Source organism: Prinia subflava, chromosome Z (assembly GCF_021018805.1).
Source record: "Prinia subflava isolate CZ2003 ecotype Zambia chromosome Z, Cam_Psub_1.2, whole genome shotgun sequence".
NCBI classification, from domain to species: domain Eukaryota; kingdom Metazoa; phylum Chordata; class Aves; order Passeriformes; family Cisticolidae; genus Prinia; species Prinia subflava.
Window position 1 is genome coordinate 11,085,493 of NC_086283.1, and position 23,483 is coordinate 11,108,975.

Genomic DNA, 23,483 nt, shown 5'->3' on the forward strand with positions numbered 1-23,483 from the left:
TCAGGTAAATCCCAGCCAAAGTCAAGTCAGTAAATACTTTTTCTTTTATTTAAACTTGTGTGAGATTTCACATCCATTATTTAGATGTACTGAATTTACAACAGTAAAGAAAGAAACAGAGGGAGACAAAATCAAGTTCTTCTAATACTTTCCTATCAGACTCAACAGTCATGATTCAGAGGCCCTAATAGTTTTCTGAGTTTAAGGACTTTTCTCTCATTGCATTGAAACCACTTTCACATAGGAAAATGCCCCAGCATTGTGTTGGCACAGCTTTGCTGATGGCAGGTAACATCAGCCTACAGCAACAAAGGGTGCAGGCAGCTGCCAGGGGAGAGCAGCTCTGCCCACATCCCAGTCAGCCAGTACAAGGCAGCCCAAACTCAAGAGCTGTGTGACAATGTTAAGCAGGGTGCTAAGGCTCAACTGATTTATCCTCAGCTAAGCTCAGCTCAGCACTCTGGCTGCTTGGATTCTGCTTACCTTGGACACCAGGCAGAGTACAGACAGTTTAGACCAGAGGTTGCTGCTCTAAACCAATATGGCAGCTTCTTGAACTCTACCATGTCACATACGCTTTTTTATACTTCTATACACAAATGATACCAGTTTAGACTTCTTACACACTACTGTTTTGGACATATTTAAATCTTCAAAATATTTACCACTGTTTTTACAAGGACAGAAATTAATTCTTCATTTTCTCCATGGCTTTTCCCACCCAGCAGCACCATGCAGATGATAGGTTTCTATTTAGCTGAGCCATTTGTTCCTGAAAATGGGGTGCACATAAAAACAGCCCGGTAATTTTCTTATCCCTCTCTATTTCACTACTCAATAAACAGTAACCATTTAACATTAAGTCAGCACTGTGCTTAAGAGCCACACAGCACAACTCAAGTGCAAGAGCCACGTTTGTGATGCACCTGAAGTGCAGCTCCATTACAGCCCTAACGCAAGCTGAGCAGCTCGACAACAGAGAGCCATCACTGAGACGTGGGACAGGGGTTTAAGAGCACACAGCTATTCTCTGACTTAATAAATGAACTGCAGTTTGATGTGCTGCATGGCCAAACTTTTTTCAGTTCTAGGAGATGCAGACAATGTTTAGATCTATGGAATTATATCAGCTTCACTGCATGGATGAATGAGAACCTAAAGAGTTTTGTACTTTCATAAGTTCTTGAAAAGTAGACAGGAAGAAAATATGAGCTACCTCAAACAGTAAAAAATGAAAGACTTTGCTCTAGCTAGTATTTCAAAAGGCAAGCAGCTCTCTTTGTATTTACTTCTATCCCTGCAGCTATAATGAATTATTTAAGCAATATCTGTAGAGTACAGGATTTGTGCTTTTATTTTATTTGTCTGTTTTATCACAGGCTACTTACAAGGGCAAGTGTGCTGAGCCAACACAGGTGTAAACCAGTTCACTTTTCTTTTAATCAGTGGAACTAGGCAAATTGACACCCATCACAAAGCTGACTCAATATATTTAGCGCAAAACAGTTTTATATTGGGTTATTAATAATGGAATTATTACTATTTCTCAAAAAAACAGGCAAGGTATACTTCTTTCCTATCCGCTTCTTTTTTTTACCTTCTCATTTCTTTTTAATACCATAAAAAAAAACCCTGGAAATGGCCAGTGCATCTAACCAATCCCTAGTTTAACTCACAGTACACACCTTCAGAAAGGACTCTCCAAAGAGTAAACCCAGCACTGTGAAATGTGCTGCAACACAGAAATCTTCAATCTACTTCTGAATGACCTGGTAGAGCCTCTTGGCAGAGCACTTCACTACAGATAAGTGTCAGGTTGGTTTCTAAAAGCAGCGAAATTACATCAGTGCTGCCTTCTGCCAGGACTAACTGGGTCAGAAAAGCATCCCCTGAAGGTGGCCATGTGGTTTGTGGTTGTAGAGGTCATCGTTTCAGAGCTAGGTTATACCTCTGCATAGTGCTCACCCTCCCACCTTAAGGTCTAGATCCTCAGAAGATTACTCCGTGCACAGTTGAGAATTAAGTCTCACTCACAAGTTAACTCAATTTACATAAAAAGACCTCCTCACTCTGTAATTTTTATAGGATAATTAGAAGGTTGGATAAGTTAAATGATGTTGAACCCCATGATAAGATTGTGATAACTTTAATTAGCTCCACCAGAGAACAAAAAATACAAGTTGTCTTGGTTTGAAAGACAGATATCTGCTAGGAAGGGGCAGGATCTCCCTAGAGATGGAGAATTCAAATCCCCTCCCTCCAAATTATTCCAATTAAAAGGAAAATTAAAGGAGCTTTCAGGCAGAGGTATGGGGGTAGGAATAACAGTTCTTTACTAGTATATATGACAAAACGACAAACAAACAACAACTACAGCATCAATAATAAACAGAATCAAGAACCTTGAGGGCTTTCTTTCACAAAAGCCCAGAGCAGTTTGATCTTGGCGCCCCTGCAGGACTCCGAGAGGCCGAACTGGAAGGGAGGAAAGTCCCGGGCTGGTGGATGAGATGAGGAGCTCTGCGCTGGCAGCTGGAGCAGCAGGGGTGTCCCGGCAGGGCTGGGCAGTGCAGGGCTACAGAGTAGCAGGAGAGCCTCAAAGGTCCGAAGAAGCAGCGGCGGTGGGGGGAGAGGCTGGAGAAAGCGAGCTCAGGATTCCCGGGTACAGGAGCAGATGACGATAGATTTTCCCAGGACGAGGCAGAGGCAGAGGGCAGCCTGACCGTCCTCCTCGGCGCTGAGAGCAAGAGTGCCTCCCCCTTCCCCAGATCTGTCTTTTTGCCTTTCCCAAAGCTCATCATCTCTCCCGTCTGAGGGACACTCCCAGGGACTCAAAAATAATAGGTGTAGCTTCGTGCTGCCATATCCCTCAAGCACTCTTTTTGTTCTGACTAAGTAGTCATCAAGGCTTTTGGAAACTTATGGGAAAAAATTCTGTGAGAAGAGAAAAAAAAAAAAAAAACAAATCTAACCCCCAACACAAGTCCACACTTCCCACTGGCAAATCTGCCCTGCACAGGAAACGCACCAGGGGAAAGGGTAACAAAATTGTTTAAGTGGCTTGTTCCCAAGGCCTAAGGTAATCTGTGAAAGGCAATTCTGGCTCCTGTCAATACTTTCTTGGCACTAGGAGGCAAAAACTGTAGACAGGAGAGAGGGCATAAGTCCAAAGAGCCACTCTGTTCCAGGTAATGTTGGCATGAAAACCCCTTGAAACCGTAACCAGCTATTATTTTTATAGCAGCACTAAGAATAGAGAAGCCACAGACATACAAATCACAGCTGATAGTCTGGGCCCTTAAATTGTTCTGTGTTGTTTATAGAAATGTATTAAAGACAATTTATACAAGCTACACAGTTATACCAGTGTTTTAAAATTTAAACTGCAATAGCAGTGCTCTGTTAAAACCCATTACCTGAATTAGTAATTGAAGGATCTGACCCTAGATCAGTGTAATATAAAATGCACAGACCTCCAGGTATTGTCACTGAATGAGAGCAGGTTGTGTGACATTGGTTTATTAAATTGCCATAGCCACCCTTCACTCCCTTGCTGTAACACACACAGGGGGTCAATAGCCTTATTTTGGTCATTGCACATGAAATGAATTGTAACTATCTTGCTGATATTTCCAGGTATGTTGAGACATATCTCCTTATGAGTTTCTGGAGGTGGGAACCACACTGTCACTACTGTTGTCTGAGGTCCAAAAAGACCGTGATTGTTGCGTAGGTCCTGCAGAGCGTATCCTAAAATAAATCAGTTCCAGGATCCTTTGAGATATGAACTGTAAGGTATCTGCCTGTCTGTGCACACCTCGCATAACAATGTGACACCCAAAATGATTAATGCAGGACTGCTAACAGATCCAGGATTGGTGGTCAGTAGTATCAGCAACAAGCTTGCAGGAGGTTTTAACTTTGAGACAATGGAGCACGAATTTGGAGGCAGTCAGGGAATCCTGCTCTCATCCAGGTAAATAATTCTGATCTGAACTGGCCTGGCTTAGGTTTTCTGCTAATGTGAAGCGGTAGGATCCATTACATTGCTGCTAATCAAAACAAACAAACAAACAAGCAAGCAAACCCCCAAACAAAAACATGCCCCAAAACCCTACACCAACAAATCCTCAGATTTCAATTTTACATAATCCATGTTTTAAGGAAAGTTCAGGCCAGCTGCCTAGTCATTTAACTGTAACAAGCAAGAGAAAATACAAGTGAAAGGGCAGAAAAGCCAGAGTGCCGATTAATTCCACGCTTTCAATTTCATGACATTTTGTAAAGTGTAGAAAAATGTTTTAATTCTAGTCATTCAGGACTCTGAGATCAGAAGCAGCTTTTGGCACCTGAAGAGCAAGTTCAGGTCATGTGCACTGTAAGGCTCAAAGACAGAAAATCAGAAAGACCAAAACCTTGTTCCAGTCAACATCTTTCCAAACATTTTGAACTCAAATGAAAGTAGAAGGGTTTTAGGCTACTGGTATTAAGCCTATATCATATAGACTCAGAATTTACACATAGGTACACAGGCATCTACCTAGTTGTTTCACAATATTGTTTTGACTGAGTAGTTGAGTGCTTCAAACTAAAATGCAAATTAATTCAAATTCAGTTATTCTGCAGCTCACGCAGCATTCGATTAAAACTAGATTTAGAACAAGATCCCAAAGGCTACAAGAAAAGGAGACTCGTATGCTGCTGCTAAGACTAATACAGTCATAGTTTATTAATGTAGATGGTAATGCATAATGAAATGTCATTAATTCTTGCATGTAATATTGGTTTCTAATTTGAGGAATTGTGTCCATTTATCTGTAGTTTAGTTATTTAGATTTATAATTTGGCAACTCAGAACAGGAAAGTGCTGAATTCTCTGTTACCTGGAAAGTCTGAACCATAAAATATCTCTTCCTTATAAAGACAACCTGTATATTTCTCAAGTCTTTTTGTTCTGGATTTATGATTCAGTTCTTCAAGGAAGTCAATGAAAAGCCCTTTGGTAACATTCACAGCATGCCTCATCCCAGATCTTTTCTCTCTCTATTAAGGCTTTTATCTGTAAAAGGGCATTTTATTTCAGTGCCACTCTTAAGGCTGACTTGTTTTGGTGCTCAAAGGCATCTTCATGAAATATTTGTCAGGCTTTCTATCAGTTATGAAGGTCACCAAGCTGATGTTTAGCATCTCAGGCCATGCCTTTCTATCAGGCAACTAAGGATGTACTAATATCAGCCAAGATAATACTTGTAACAGCAAAGAGTAATTTTTTTTTTAAAGGCCCATTGGCACTTCATTTATTCTGCTCCCTACCAGAATCCAGGGACACTCTGAAGTTCTTTGCTGAAATAGTTCAAGAACTGTATCCTTTAAACAAAAAAAATCTCAGTCATTCTCCATAGAAAGCACTGTGGATCTCAGCTGCAAGGCTTCCTCAGCCTGCCCAGCAGGGAAGCATGAAGATGTCAGGTAAACATAATCATGCTATTTGTGGAAAGTGTGAGACGAGAAGGAGGGAGGGTAATGAAGCATAGACAGAGCAATTCAGTTTCCCAGCCTATTTAGGTAGATTGTCTTTCTCTAATTGTTTTTCTCCCTGGAGGTACAAACACAGCAAATTTCAATACCATAAAGTTAAGCTTTATTATTGCAGCTTTCATTTCTTTCACAAAGAAATATGTACTGTATTATTGCAGCGCCTAGTAGCATACTATAGTTAAGGATGTCAGCACTTGTGCTACAAACCTCTATTTTTCCATGAGAAGTAAAAACTAGTGTTAGGCTAAAACGAGGCATATAAAGTGGGTGTCTAGTTTCATATCAGTTCACAGAAAAAAACAAAAAATCCTAGGCATATTCTCTGGTAATTGTGGATGATAACGGTCTTTCAAAAAAACCCAAACAAATAATTCCCCACCAAAACCCCCCTAAAAACCAACAAACTCTGATCCAATGTAATCTATGTTACAAAAGGTCTGATAGATATAAGATAATGCATCATTTTGCAAATGTTTACGTAATGCCCCCAGTGACTTTAGTCATTATCTTCAAGATGAAAGGAATTTCATCTCAGTGTAGCAAAAGACCTAAACTTTAATGGGTTTTGTCCAGCAGAAACCAATCTAACAAAGCACATATTTATCTCATTAACAGTTAAATACATGACCAGTTCATTTGAAACCATCAGGACAAGATTGTTCATCAGTAACCTTGCAGGGCAAGTTCAGAAGAAAACAAAATGAAGACAATACTTTAAAATTCATGCAGACACTCAATATGATATTTCTGTGCTCAGTTTTATATTGAAAATTAGCAACTTTAGGAACTAAAAGTTTATATAAGTCATTAGACAGACAACAAATACTCGAAGAAAGATTATTCTAAAAAGTAAGGGCAGTAGGCATGTGTTTACAGGTAGACACGGGGCATGTGCTAAGATCCAAAGATTCAGCTACACAAATGCAAGACACCAGAAAAGTAATTAACTTCAGAGTAACAAAGAAGAAAGTGAACCCCAAAGACACGTGCAGTTACTGACAGGAAAGCAAATTTATGATGAATTACAAAAACCTAACTCTTATATTGTCTACTTCTGACTAGATCTTAAGGGAGCTTTCCAAGCAATTTGATAGCATTACGCAGATTTCACAGAGAGGGAAAGCAACATATATGCAGATTTAGAGATTTAGCCAAGATCACCTATCAGGCCCATGACAGGAACAGAGAGCAGAGGCCCATCAGGCCAGTTCAGTTGCAGATCCTGTGATGGTTTTTCCTGCAGCAGAGGAGCAGTGCAGTTCAGATGCCAACTATCCACAGCAGGAGTGGCTGCTTGAGCCACTGCCTGGGGAGGCAGTGCCCTGCCCAGGGCAGTGCTGCCCTGCAGAGCTGCCCTGCCACACCTCAGCTGGCCCCTGTGAGCCCTGATCACTGCCTCTCACCTGTATTTAAAAAGAAACAAATTGGCAATCGCTGGTGCTTAGCACTTACTGCAAAGTGCAGCAACCTGTGGCAAGGGCATGCAGAGCATCTTGCTGCCGCCCAGCATAAACTGTCCTCAGCTGTGTGCTTCCCTCATATGTGCCCAGACTGTGACAGCCCCAATCCAACCAGGACTTGTTGGACACCTGAGTTAGAGGCAGGGCTTGCACACCTGCCTGCAGACACAGGGCAGAAGTGGAGGGGAGGGGAGCCAGGAACCAGCAGTAGGAAGGAAGTGGACATTTGACAGGCAGTTTCCTGGGGTGACAAATGTGAAAAAAAAAAAAAAAAACAAACATAAAAGATTAAAGCACAAGTCTAGGGGCAGCAAAACGAAAGGACAAAAGGTACCATGAGTTGCTGAAGACCTGAGTATGGGCTGTGCTGGTTGACACACAGAGACGGGAGGTGTGATGGCACACAGTTTCATAGTATCTGGAGACGTACAAGGAAACAGCAGTAGGGAGCCTGCAGAGTCAGACCAAATGTTAATAGATACTGTTATTTAGAGGACTGTACTAGAGGATGTAGAAACCTCGGCTCGTTCATATGCAGCAGATGGAGTTCCCTGAGTGAGCTGACCCCTGGATCTCACGGTGAGAGAGTAACAAGACTGTTTCATTAGCAGCAGGTCTTTAATGGTCTACGTATTTGAATTTCATAATTCGGAGAATAATTTTGACTATTCCATCCAAAGCCTTTACCTTAGGAGAGAAAAGTTCTATTTATTTTCTAAAATGTAGTCCAACAGAAAGCTTTGAGTAACAGAAATAAAGGCTACAGTAGAAGAACACAGAAAGGAGAGCAGATCTAAAGAAATCATATCACTTTCTCAGAGACCCTGTCACCAGGATTACACTGTTGCCCAGTTCTGAGGTCCTCACTAGAGCAAAGAGAGCCTGGCATTTTATCCCACTGGTTGAGGGTATGATACATTGGCTTAGCACATTGCCTACAGCACTTTGCCATTGCTGTATTGCTTTTGCAAATTCACCATGTGACATTTTAACACAAGGACCTTTCAGCTCTTTTAGGTGTAAAGCACCTGAAAACATTTGCACAGTCCACAAACAGACTGTAACATAAAAAAAATCCAACTGCCTTTTTTGACCAAGTTTTCTCATTAATTTTCCTGTGACCTGTGAACTACAGCAAAATGTATTTTTTAATAGAATAATTGAATTCAACAGAATTGTTTTCAGGCTGCCAACAACAGAGTCAAAATTTCTGCAGGTCCTGATTTTTTTGCCTTTCACATTCCCTTTTTCTTCCAGAATCTCGTTTGCAATCACAAACAGAAAAGTAATTTAGAACACTCTAAGAAGCACTCACATTGGCAAAAATGCCAGGTTGAAAAGAAACAAAACCATTCAAACTGGAGGTTGGTGGACTAAAATCTGCAGGATGATCTGCTGCAAATAGTATCATCCAAAACCATAAAATGATAAAGTTCTCTGATTCATGTGTGTTTTTTTAAACAGGAAACATTGGACCCTTGCAGTAATGATAGGTATTTCACTTGGTATGCACATGCATATATGTGTAAATATCTGTACACACATCCTATAATAGATCTGAGAAGAATGGAATTGAGTTAAAGAGCTCTAACCCCCTTCACCCCTCCCAGCCATCCAGGAAAAGCAAAAGAGTAGTTCAGCAGGTAGTAGCACATGTATGAGGTAAAAAAAATTCCTGACAGGACACAGTATGTGATTTACTCATAGTGCACAGATGGAACACTCAGTTTATGCAGCCAGTTGTCAATGCTCGTTGGAATATTTTGATGACTTTGTCCCCTACAAGGCAGTGGCACCTTAGTGCAAAGCATTTTGTATGACACTAGAGCACTTCTGTAGTTGCTGTAAACCAACACCATTCTTTAAAGCAACAGAGCCACACCTGTGTAGAGTAACTGAAGACCTCCCATCATGTTACTTTTTTATACTTTACATTATACTATACATTATACTTTCCATAAAAATGTGGCAGGAATTATGTCACAGATAAGAATTGCTTGATAATTTTATAGGAAACCTTACCAGGATACAAATTTTTGAAACAGAGTATTCACAGAACTTTAGTAGAATAATAAATAGTTACCTCAATTTTTTTATTAGTTCTATAAATTTTTGGGGAAAAATATAAGCATCAAACCAGTATATTTTAATTAGTTAAGAGATAAAACCTCAACAAAATGTATTCCCCAGTGATGTCATGAGATACATACACTAAAGAATTAATGAGAATGTCATGAGTTAAAGGCAGTATTTTGAGTTTATCATACTTGTGTGTACACTAACATGCATTTCAGAAAAAGCATATACCTTATTGATAAGACCAAAAAAGTCAGATTAAAGTGGCACTTTGCTTTGACTCCACTGAACCCTAAATCCACGTCAATATAATGGCAAGAAATGAATAGTTTTTGAAAATAACATGCCCGCACATAGAAACAAGATCCTCTTCTTTACCTGACAGACAGTGCTTTTGTAATTATGAAGAACAATTGCAACTTTTCTCTTAAGTGCACAGTCATTTGCAGATGTTAAAATGCAACTCCTGTCAAGCTGCAAAGTGCCCATCACTTGCATACTTTTGGCAGTGAGGCATTTAAACGTGTGATTAACAATGTACAGTTCACTACAGTTGAATCCAGCAGCAATAAGTATTGATTTTGAACTGATGTGATTTCTTTCTGTATTAGAAAAAAACCCCCAAACTATGGCTTTTGTAGCATATGTTTTATTGCTATGTTTGCTAGTTAGCATTCATTTTCCATTCCTATTGACATATACCTCCCCTCACACTGGCTGGAAGTTTTAAATATGTATGCATGTCTTCTCCTACATTTTAGTGATTGTTTCAGTTCAAATTACAGTACTGCTTGTGCTGAGAAGTCAGTTTTATATCATACTGGAAACAACTTTCCTGAACAAAAATTTAAAGTAGGAGCAGGTAGAAACTCCACAGGGATCCTATTTCTTGTGGAGCTTTTTTCAAGCTATTCCTGCTATTTAATTATTGAAGGGGAGGACTTGCATTTGCACAGATTTTCTCTACCACCAGCTTTGCTCCTCTGATAATACAACAGTGTTTCCTTCCAACTTCTATACTTGCTGTTATTAGAAAACACAGACTCCATAAAAAGCCAAGGGTAAGATAGCTACATTTATAAATCTAGAGATGTCAGCAGGGGTCACCTTCAATAATTCAGGACTTTTCATCCTAAATCCATATGTTTAAAAAATGCTGATTTATCCTATTTTCAGGATTTTAAACAAACAACAGAAAAAAGCACAAACTTTTCTCTACACCTTAATTTATTAGAAGAAAACTGTATTTCCTACTTAATATTCACTGATCTTCTTGGAAGAAAAGTACAGTTTCACACAGGATGTGATACAGAGTATTGGAGACAGATTAATTAAAACATTGCAAAGTTGAAAATCAGAAAACATTTAGAAAACTCAGAAGCAAGAAGAAATAATAACAGCTGACCTGACCTCTTATGCAGTATTAATTACTGCGTAGTGTTACTGTTATTGCTGAGGTGCTTACACAATTACTACTCCAGGAAATTACCGAAGGAGGTCTTGATGGAAAATAAAGAATTAATGTATTAAATGCTTTTAAAAATGCATCATTGACTAATAGATACAACAGTAATGCTATAAACGCTATGTGCTGTATCTGAATGCCAGTACACAAAGGCTGATATGTAGCCTAAGACTTATATTTCATTTCACATATGAACAATAAACATTTTAAAAATTAATGTAGTGAAACTGGGTTTATAGTAATTTGTCCTGCAGAGAAGTTCATATTACTATGAACACAGTAGACAGTGCAAAGGGGGAAAAAAGCAGCTTTTTTCCCCCCAAGAGTGGCTCAGAAATAGCACATTCTGTCAGCACCATTATTCAGTACATCACAGGCCTGACTGCATGGATTTTATTCCTACAACTTGAAATTGCTGTTTTGTACTGTGCCATGCTGTCTATTTAATACCCATTAGGAGAAGTCAACCTGTGGACACTGAGAATTTGTTAGAAAGCTGTCAACATTGACAGCAAACAATGTCCAGAGAAATTATGCATGTTTAGCTACTAAAACAAATGAATCAATTTCTGTTTTGCTTTAAACAACAGCTTGTTTTCATATATGATGTAGCATGAAATAGAAACAGGTATTTTGGCTGCAGTTTAACTCACTATTATTCTGCAAGTATTTGCAGAAATCATAAAAGAACATAAATTATGCTGGAACAGCTTAGAAATTCTATATAGGAGAGAAGCATTTCCAGAAGAGAGAAAGTTGTTATAACACTGGACAGTGGTGAATAGCTTTTTATTGACTCAGTAGGGTTTAAGATGTCAAAATGCGTGGTAATTTTACTGAAGAACAAAGTACGTACTATGAAAGACATGAGATACTTCAGCATCCATCTCTGGGTACTTTAGCTGGGCATCTAAAATCACAAACTGAGATTTTGAAGTTTGAAGCAAAGCTATTTAAATTTACTCCACCTGCCCTAGAAGCAGGGCATTTTCCCTCATGCCAGCTTTGATCAAATCGTGGTTCATAATAAACTATATTTTCATATCTTTATCCTCTCTGTGAACAGCAGAGAGGATAGCTTCCAAAGTATTTTAAAAAGTGACAAGCAGAATAAGTGATTCTACCTGACACAGGAGAATGACAAGGCACATTTCTGAGTTGCCAGGTGAGATACTAGGTTTCCTTGTAAGGGTGCCAACTTTTTCCTTTTATCGATTTTCAAAAGTATATGCCAGTAGCTCATTATATGAAAACATCTTTCAAATAGTGCTGAGTGGGTAAAATCTCCTCCATAAAACAACTTTATTAATAATTTTCCCTTAGTTTTAATCTTTAAACCCTCAGGTCAATTTTTATTTATTCACATCCAGTAAACCTTTGTAAAAATATTCCCAGTGACTTCTAGGCAAAAAATACACATGGACCAAAAATCAGACAGCCTCAGAAGAGTGGCACCACTTGAAATTTTATATGAGGCTTAGATCATTTTTCCATCACAGTTGTAGGGCTGTTCTACAATTGCCCATCAGATGTTGAAAGGGAATGAAAACACTACAGTGCAGATGACTGTAGGTCGAGTATAGTGGGGGTCTTACACTAAGGTCAGTGCCAAAATAAAGCAATAGAGTGTTAGCAGTGTTTCTTATTTCGCTTGTGGGTTGTATTTCAAAAGGAGAGTAGCAATCTATACCTGAAATACAGATAAAAATCAGCAATATGCTACCTTTCTTTTTTCTTTTTCTTCCTATGGTGTGCTGCAAATGCATGACCAACAGACGAGATAGTTTAGGATTTCACACCACAACCAAATAAAACACTATTGTGATTTTGTGGTTTCAAGGAAAAAAAAAAAAGAAAAAAACAACCAACACCCAACATGAAATTCAATAACTTTAAAGTTTGGCTTAACCAAGGTATGGAAAACCCCATTAGTTACATAGGTAGAACAGTTCAGCAATAATCAAACTCTGTAATGTGGGTGCTACCTGAACCTGAAAGTCACTATGAACTAGGATCTCAACAGATCCAAGTCCTTTCAGACCAAAGGGCCTTGCAAAAATATTGGTAAAAACTGTTTGTGTGGTAGATGTGTCCAGTTTGGTTGTTCTGTTAATTCACCAAACAATATTTTTCTCTGAGAAGGGCACACTTTTCAACAACATTTTTTTAAAATCAAGAATTTTCATGCCAGCTTATTTTTAAAGTTTTATTACTGAGGACAGTCTTGTGTATTTTTGCTGTTTCATAGCAGCAACTGCAGCACAGCAATAAGGCAACCCACAGACAGAACTATCCTGACCACATCAAGTGACTGACTTGCAGAACTGCATTTGCAAGCCTACAGTTCTATGTCAAACAGAAAAATCTGTTACAAGCAGGTTTTTCCTACTGGTGCAATTTATTGTCCATCCTTATGTAAAGGTAACAAGCAGTTCTTCTGAAGTTACACTCACCTCTAGCAAATCTAGAGTTTCGACTATAGATTTTAGAAGATTATGACTTTTTCTGCAACTGCAAGAACACCTACAGCACAGTGAATACATTTGAGGTTGGTCTCCCTTCCCTTTCAGTGTATTGCATTGCTTCCACTCCCTTCTCTAAGCATGAAGATTCATGACTGTACCAGTATCTCAGTCAACAGCACTCCTACTGTTTCAAATACCACGCTTCCTTTTTTCCTTTCTCTTTACAGCTGAATAGATGGAAGGTGAATATCCATTTATGCTTTAAAGGGATTCAAAACTACAAAGGAATCTTCTAGTCTCTGAAGAGCTGAGAGTCGGTAATGGTGAACTATATGCCTCATAAGTGCTGTTCTTGTTTTCTAGTGGAAACTATGGTAAAAGTTTTTATTGTTTAATTTGTTGTATATATAAATTTGTTACCTTTATAGATGCTGTGAATAAACGTAGCACTGTATTGTAACATAACCAGCTATCAAGCTATCAGCTTTTTGATTTATGTTCTTTGCACCTTTGTTTCAAACTCTGCAAAAAATTGACACTCTTCTGTGTTGTAGTACGAAGGAATAGCCCAAAGTCTGAAGAACTGAAGTCCATGACTTTTATTTTCACTGAGACCAAAGAACTTTATCCACTTTTTGAGTGAAACTATGATTTAACTTTGCTGCACATGATACAAATTGCTGTTTGTCCATATTTTCACTTTTGTATTTACTTGATTGTCTGGTAAAGCACTTTGGTACGCCATGGGTAGGAAAATATATCATACAAGAGTGAAATTAAATTGTCTGTTCTGCTGAAGATGAAACATTCGCTTAAATGTTTATCCTACTACAGACTTAGAGCTGTGTAGAGATAAGGGAGTGTTTTATAATTACTAAGCTTGAAATCTACTGCCAGTTTTATACGTTTAATAATATATCAAAATGCTTAGATCCATGGGGTGCCGTATAAAGACAGATATAAACGCAGACCTCATTAAGTAGCATTTTGTTCTTTACAGGATCTTACTACTACCAAATACTGAAACGTGCCTGAAGAGTTCAAATGGCACTTTGTCAGAGAAATCAGTATCTGAAAAAGTGTCCATTCTGCCTCAAGCTCTGTTTTTGAAAATCCTTATCTGCCTCTATAAACATTATTGGAGATTCAAAAGTGTAGAATAAGTAATGTAATTTCAGCTGCGTACAGAATTTGAGGAAAGCCATTTTTAAGTTAGTGGCTCTTGCAAATGACCTTTTTGTGTCAGCAGCAGGAAAATAATGTACTCTGTTTACCTTAATGGACAGTGGTAGGAATAGCAATTAGAACTTCAGCAACCTCCTTTGCTGTTATTGCCATCTACTAATTTAGGGGCATGGAGGCCATATAAAACTTTCTTCAGACTTGCACAGCCATAATTTAATTCACAGCCTTTCTTTGTTTCTGGCCTGTATCACTAAAAAAGATGGTGAGTACCTGCAGAGGGAAGGCTCATGGCCTGCATTCTCTGCTCTAATAACAGACCAACAGGAATTAACTACAGGAATTGAACTATATGAGTTAGGAATTCAAGAGCAAAAGGACCTCATCTCTCTGGATTTAAGTTTACAGGATCACTCAAAAGATTCACTCAGCATGCCTGAAGCATGCAGACTAATTAAGAGGCAAAGAGAAAAGATAAAAATGGAGAATGCATTATAAGAAGATGACAAGCTAGTTTCTTTCTATAGAAAAAAACCAGCTACAAGTTAAGTAGCTAATGCATTAATGAAAACCGGTGTATTCCAGCTGATGCAGGGCAATACAGCTTGTATGTTTTCTGTGGGCTTTCTCATCACCAAGAGTCCCTACAAATCAGTGAAGAGAATTGACTCCTGCAGATCTGCCACATGAAGTTCCTTACTGGCTCCAGTTTTCCCCACATGCTTTCAGGATACAAAACTGTCCAGTCCAAACCTTTATTTTTCTCAAGGATTCAACCACATTTGAGTTCCATTCTAATAGTTATTCTTCTGTCAGAAAATTGAACAGTCATGCCCTTGAATTGTTCTCACTATGAAGAGCAGAAAATGCCGTGACAAAACCCCAGCATGGGAAAAAAAAAAAGAAAAAAAAAAAAAAAAAGAGAGAGAGAATGCTTCACTGGAGTCAGAATACTGAATAAAAACATGGATAGCTGCAGGACAGTCATTAATTCAAACAATGAGAAGAGGAGAGATGCAATATTTGTCTCCCACTTACTTTCATCCAAAAATCAGATTCTGTGAAACGATTCTAAAACTCAGTGAACATTCAAAATAAAAAGTAATGCACTACAGAAATGCATAACCATGGTGGGGTGCAAGAGGCAGTAAAAGATCCTGGATAAGAAATACTACTAAACAACCTCACATTTTGATTTTGTTATGAGAAAAAAGAGGAATACAACATAAACTAAATAACATTTTCAAAAGTTACAAAGCTATCAGCCATGCAACTCTGATTCTGAATGAAGGTTAGCTCAGAAAACATGGTTATTGACTGAGCTAAGAAAAAGGGAGGCTGTAACTGGCACAGGAAATAAGTATAATACTTCTGCAAAAAAACCACATCAAAAACCCCAACAAAACAACAAACAAAGAAACAAATAAAAAACCCCACAACAACAAGAAATCAAACCAAACAACCTTAAGCAGCAAAGACAATACTCTCTAAAGGCAAGAGTGAAGTGCTGTAAATAATGTCTTTTACAAGCATTGAGTTTGCTGGTAGAAAGGTGCAAGTCACAAGAGAGATTGATTATATTTTTCCCAAATCACAGGTGTTAGAAAAAGCATCCTGGGATCTCACAGCCAAATGAACAAGCTGAATATCTCCGAGCAAAGATGGAGAGCCAACTTCCCAAGCTCTTTATCCAGAAACATTTTCTTAAGTAGCCTTGACATTCATAATACATCTATCAAAAAATAAGTTTCAGGCAGATGAAAACAGAATTTCTGAAGAGCCCAGAATTTCTGATAGCAGTACTAGTGCCAAGTGAGGCAGACCTGAGGTGGCATTTATTGACCCAGGGGAATGAAAACATTGTCTGTTTCACTTCCACAACACCTATGCCAGTAAGAACAAGATTTTTGGTTGATAAGGCAAATCACAGGTAGTAGGAATGTGACCATAAAATAGCCTATTGAGAAAAGCCACAAAAATTAATAAAGCATTTCCTTTTTCTTTTGACTTGTAGACAGTGCACCAGGGAAATCTGGACAGTGTTTTGTAGTTTCAAACCACAAATTGTTCAAGAACAAACATTCAGATATTTTATGGTAGAGAAGTATAGTACAACCAGCTTAGAAGCATTTTTATTTAGTGGCCAAAAAGTGTTACTACTTATTTATTGTTCTCGGAGGAAAAGAGTGCAGTATGGTTTTATCCCTAAGAAACTATTGTAAAAACTGTTCTGCTGTCTGGAAGACTTGAGCTAAAACTTCCACCTTATCCTGCAATTCTATGGCTTCCTTTAAAAAAACCAAACAACTTGTGATCAAGACTTCCATAAGATTGTAAGCACCTATGTTGCTCTGAAATCCTATGCATACAAAAGCTTTGGATTTTGTTTCACAAGAAAATTTCAGTGACCTAGAAAATTGGGCACTGTGCAGATGACAGGGAGATCCTTTTAAAAGCCAAACCAAGACAATTTACCAATATATCAGAGGTGCTCTAAATGGAGCATGACAGAGATTAGTGGAAGATAATTTAAATTAATTAGGAAGAGAAAAAAATCACTATAATCAAGACTGAGAGTACTGTATAAAATGTTACGTCTAAAACCTCTATGAAAGAAAAACTTCCTAAATTTTCAATGGAATGCCTTGCACAGGTAAGCCCTGACTCCCTTCACCATAGTGAAAAAAGCTTCCATTTCCAGAAGACACAAATTTTTCACCTACACAGAGCTGCGCAGCAGAGTTTCATTTAGCTACGTGACTACAAATTCATGTGAATTACATTCAGTTGATGGGATAATATAAGTAAGCCAACTAAAAACCCAGACAGTCTGAGCCTATCTATCCCTCATTAAAGCTGACTTGCTGTCAGCTGGCTGGCAAAACTCTCAAAATCTGTGCCCCAGTTTACCTACCTATAAATTGGGTTTTAATAACACTGTTCTTCTGCACACACTGAGACCTCACAAATTAGCATGTACAATGTGGAAGAAAATAAATGATAAATCATTGCATAAGACTAAGTGCTACTATTCTGAATGTGTACAATGATAATAACTTGCTTTTATAGGCCAGTAAAATCATGAGATCAGAGGAATAAATTTAAATTAACACATGTCAGAGGGTCATAGAAGACTAGATAAGGTGACATTCTGGCTTAATCTCCTAAAAAGCATTTTGCATAGCAAAATCTGTTTTAGGAGGGTTATAAAAAATACAATGTATTTCACTTCTGATTGTAGAAATTCCTAGTATAAACAACTTTTCGTGAGAAATAGTAATAATTTCAAATATCAATTATTCATATTTTTCAATATATCTCAAAAAATTCAATAAACTTTGAAATATAGAACTAAGCATTCACACCAAGTCTATGAAAGGGGAAATGTTATGTTACTTTAAATTATGTAAGGAATTGGTTGAGCTATCTGCCTTTAACTTACTACCAGTTCTTCAGAACATAAACTCAAATATCTTTCCTCATTCATTACTGCACAGAATAGGGGACCACGGCTACATGATCACAAGCAGGATTTTGGTGTGAATTCCTCCAGGCATGATTTGGATAGAAAAGGAATAACCTCATAAGGAGGGAAGACACCTTTCAGCAAGGCAGCATTTTGCCCAGACATTCTTATGCAAAACAGCAGCAGATGTGATGCTAAGCACACATATTGGACTAAGGAAATTACTGGGATTTCTGCAAAGGAACACAGTCCTGTTGATGCCTTAGGGCTGGGTTTTCTGTTTTGTTTGATAGCACTGAGTGGTGCTGGGATCTCTTCACGGGGTGATGGGGGTAGGGCAGTCTTGCCCTGGCGGGGAACTCAAGGACACTGTCCCCAAAGTCCAGGCCCCAGCATAAACAACGTGGAAGGGAAGGGCAAGCAGGGAGGATGGTGTTCTGTGATTTGGGGTTATTGATTGGACAGTGGATTGTTATATGTAAATGAATGGAAACTTGTAAAAGAGGTAAGATCTGGGGACAAGCCCCTTTTGTCTCCATCTTGGAAATGTCTGGGCCGGGCCACTTCTGTTGTTCTGGAGACGCCAGGGCATGGGCTTAAATAAACACTCACTTTGTTCCTTTCACTCTGTCTGGCCTCTGTTTCAGCCTCAAGGCATCACTGCGAAGGTGGCTGTAAGAGTGGTATAACTCTCAGAGAAAATGTTGGTGAAGATGCTCTGCCTCTCAGTTAGAGGGGAAGATGAAGATGCCCTTCCTCCTGCTGACTGGGGAAGTGGACATGGACCAGTGACCAGCTCACTTCATCAAAAGCAAAGTGTGTTTTGCTAAGAAGGGGCCTAGACAGCCCTGTTTGATTCTGAATCTGTCATAGCAATGAAGCACTGCTCCAATAAACTATTTATATGTATTTTTGACATACATAATGTTGTACATATTTATATCCTCACTTACATGCCTGTAAGCCTGTCCACATTTGCAATTGCATTCAAGGCAGATGTTAAAGGGAGTTAAACAATAAACTGAGAACTCTGAATGAAATTTTGGGTTGTTCTAAGATATGGGAAAGTAGCTGTCACTGCCCTCTGTTCTCCCCAGCTCCACACATTTAAGAGACTTGCACATGCAAATATTTTATTTTTGACCAAGTCTATCATGGGAGGTACTGCATTGGCAAAGTAGGATTTTTAGTCATGATCCAGGTGAGCTAAGAAAGTTTCAAACATGAACAAAACCTCTTTTCCCCCAAAGACTAGCAATTTATTTAAATGTAGATTTCTCATTAGATTTGTGCTTGATATTTTGAATTCATTTCCCAATTAAGTAACAAACTTATGCTTGCACCTGTTTAATTAATAATCTTCTTTTAAAACTACTACTTTTATGGAATCAGGTACTGCATACTTTCTCTGATTTCCCCTCATATATCAGGTTTATAAAATACCCAATCAACAAATAAGAAGGAAACTAAGAATGTATTGATGATAGCATTTGCTTTTCTTTTTGCCTTCCCCCTGCAAAAAAACCCCCAACAAACAACAAAAACCAAAAAAACCAAACCAACCAACCAACCAACCAAACAAAAACTACCAGTAAGCATCTAGTAACATTCTCCAAAAGGGAGGAAACAGTATTTTTTTCAGGTCTACAAGATATAGTGAAACATATCTTTATCTACTTTAAACCTTATGATGGATAAGTGATGTTGTGAAGTTTATTTCCATTTTGGCAAGAAGTCTTGCTCTGACTTGAGCCTAGAAGTTCTGTTGCAGCTGGCTTTTTGTGTATATTAGAGAGATTTATTGGGCTAGGGAGAGTAGATTTAATTATAGTTCTTGCCATGGAGTGACTTTGGCCATATCACAGAAGTTACACCATGCTGGAACAATGCAATATAGGTCTTCTTTCTTTCTTTTTATTTTTTTAATACGATAAAAGGTGCCTAGAATGAAGAGGGAATATGCAAGATGAAAAAAATACATTCTGCAGTACAGAATAAATGGAGGCAATATCTCACCGAACAGATAAGAGAGCAAAAGACACACAATTCCAAGCAAATACAAACATACCACATAAAAGCGTTATAAAAGCAAAAAAGTACAAGTAACCAAACAGTGAAAACAACCACACTCTGTTGGAAAAGTCATTGACAAAAAGAAAGCTGGCATGAATTACAGTTCAAACTAATTTTAATAGTTTTTTTCTGCTTTGAAATGAGTGGGTTTGTATTAACAGAAATACAAAATGACAGAAGAAATGTATAAGAACCAAAAATACATTAATTGTGTATTGGTTTGATACAAAAAAAGGTTTTCAGCAAATAAATGGCTTGTCTAAACAGTAGCTTGTTGACAAGTGTATAAATAATGCTTGCCAGATTCTCTAGGGGGCCTTGGGGAAGGTTATCTGAAAATTTTGATATCAATTTTGATAATTTGCCAGCAAGACGAAGAATGATTCAAGCTACAATTGAAACATGCTGATCAGAAACTACTAAAAGAATGAGTCATTATCCTGCATAAAAATCATCAGGGAGAAAACTTCCAACTTTCAGCTTCTTCTCCACATCAGTTCTGGAGAAAGGATAAAGCAAAAGATATGTAAATCTAAATTTATGGACTTTTGATCACTGATATAAGAAATAATTTTGTTTTACCAATCAAATCAAGGAATTCAAAGAACAAAAGCAAAACAAAAAAAAAGGCAAAACAAAAAATCCCACAACCCCTCCCAAATATAAAAAAAACCCCAAAATATAAAAAACCACCAAAAATTCCCCAAACAAACAATAAGAAAAAACCAACAAAAAAAACCCCAAACCCCACAAAAAAATGCAAAAAAATCCCACCAAAACAAAAATCCCATAATATCACACAAAAAAACCAAAACAAAAGAAAACAAATAAAACCCCACAAAAATGCCAGCAAACAAAAAACCCAGAAAAAACCACAAGAAGGAAACCCACAAAAAAAACCCTACAAAAACAACACCAAAACAAACAAAAAACCCACAAAAACACACAAAATACCAAAACAAAAAAAACCAAGAATCCACAAAACCCCACAAAAACAAAGAAAAAACCCCACAAAAACGACAAAAAAACCCAAACAAAATAAATTTTAAAAAAAGGAAACAAATGCAAAAAACCCAAAAGACAACAAAAAAAACCAGAGAAAAACAAAACAAAAACTCTGCAAGAAGCATAAAAACCCCAAACAACCCTTGCAAAAGCACAAAAAACCCCAAACCCCCACAAAATAATCATAAAGCCCCTTCAAAACCAAAAATGCTGAAGGAAAAAAAAAAAACCCTATTAAAAAAAACCAGAAAAAAACCCAAACAAACACAAAAACACAAAAAACCCAAACACGTCAAACAAACAAACAAACAACCCCAAAAGAAGCAAACAAAATATATAAAATCCACCAAACCCCCCCCCCAAAAAAAAAAAAACCAAACAAAAGCACAAAAAACCCCCACAAACCCACAAAAAAAACCCCACACAAACACACCCTAAAACAAAACAAGAAAAAGCACATACAAACCTCCCCAAATACACCCACCAAAAATCCAAGTCAGAAGCCCCAGATATATCCACCAAAAAAGGTGTTTCTCTAGGAGGGGCTCATATGCAGCTAACATTTATAGTTAATAAAACTGTTTTCTATTGCAACCATATTGTAGTTCATAATAAGCACACAACAGCAGTTGTAAAAGAGATTAAAGAGTAGAATCACATCAAAATATGTTCTTGAAAATCATTCTGGACGAACCCCTGATACAGTTACAAATGGACACAGTGGATGTCTCTTGCCATGTCAAAGGCCCCCAAAAGTCCAGATATACAATGTACAACACATGGCCATTAACTTTCATAAATATATTTACCAAGGAATTACTACCCTCCACTTCAACAGATGTGTTCAGAGATAAGAAAACCACTTTTTACATATGTTTAGACAAAATCACATTACAGTATATTTGCTAAAAAAAGAGATGTAATTAAAAAAATAATATTTTTATTTCACTGCCCAAATCACATATTTATAAATTTGCCAGAAGTGCACTGAACATTCCCAGAAACAATAAACAAGAACCCGTATGTACTGGGGTTTTTTGTTAAGGCTTTAAAACACACATCATTACCTACAGGAAGTTGTCTTAGAGTTCCCCATTATCATTCTCATTTGTCTCTCTCTAAATTCTCTCCCACAGATGCTTTGTTTCATAGCTGTTTCTATCCTTCTAGAACTAGCTAGTCTTAAAAAAATAAATTTACATATATATATATATATATATATATATATATATATATATACACACACACTTGCATTTCAAGTGGTGTGCAACACACCATTCCCAGTGCCCTAATGTCACAAGAGCTGCAGGTTTCCAGGTCAACTGAAAGCAGGATGTACCCGTGCAACTAACTAAAGGAGAACAGGTGTCCACAGGCACACCTCAAGGAGTCAGGGACCCCCAAAGAAACAATCACAATAGAGATCCCTGTGAGTCTGAACCAGCAGGAGCCTGCTGAAATGCTTTCAAAAGCACAAATTCTTTGTTCTTTACAAATACAGCTAAAATGAAAGGTTTTCAGTAACAGCCAGCAATGACTAAAATTTAAGGGGAGGACACTCAGTACATAAACTACCTGTTCCACCAAAGTAAATTCGTATTTCTGGTCTACAGAAAAGCTCACAAAAAAATTACAAGGACAAATGTGGGATGTCCATGTACCCATTCATGGAAAGCCAGCAATCAGTGGAAGGAATTCCTGATCCATATATTAACACCTACTGACTATTTTGATCATGAGAAACTGCCATGAACTCCAGAAATGGAGAAGCACTGTACTGAAATTCTTTGCATGCGTGAAACAGATTTGTAGCAATTAAAAGAAAAAACATCTCAGTATGACAACAATGAAAAAAAGGAAGGAGAGAGATCAATATCCTCACCAAAAGGAAAGCTCAATCATTTAAGGATTCAGAGGCTAAATCAAGATTTATTCATCATAAAATGTCAGTACATTAGATGGAACTCATCTCACCAATTCTTTTGTTAAAAGGAGCTGAAAACTGTCACCTATGACCAATGCTTCCAGAACTTGCCAGGAGGGTAGAGGTGAAGAAAAGAAAAGCATAAGCATGCATTTAATCTCCGTCTCCTGCAAGAGAGGGAGATTTACAAATTCCAGCCATCACAGAGATGCAGTGGGAAATATTAGCGTTTTAAAAAGATGCTAAAGGTCAATCCATTCAAGAAATTTATGGAAAATTTGATAATACTGAGCTACCCCAACCAATCCCTCACATTCAGGTCAAATTTCAATTATTGAGAGACCTTTATGTCAGAGGAAAATAATTCCCATCATTGGTAGCATATGCCCTGCCAACATAAATCACAAAAACTGGATATATAAGCATCCATGTGTAGTTCTCAAGTCCTCAGTTAGAAATCTTTGCAAGTACCATATTTTGCTTCCAGATCTTAAGAAATGTCCTTGATTTTCTTGCTTGACTGCATTAGCTTTACTTGCTCTCTGAACATTTGACAAAAGGTTGTATGATTTTGTTACTCTGCAAAATGTCTTTCATCTCTCTAACTGAATTTCTTCAGGTCCACAAGTAAACTACTTTTCAAACCACAGATTTTTAGCCCCCCCTTATAATATAATATGCAAAAAGCTTAACAACAACAAACTTTCTTGCTTTCTCTTCCCATTTGTCCCTAGGTCCTGCGCAGTTTTACTTCATGGAGGAACAGGAGAAGATGGAAATTAATGCAGAGGTTTGATATGTATAGCATTTAAATAACATGTAATAAAAT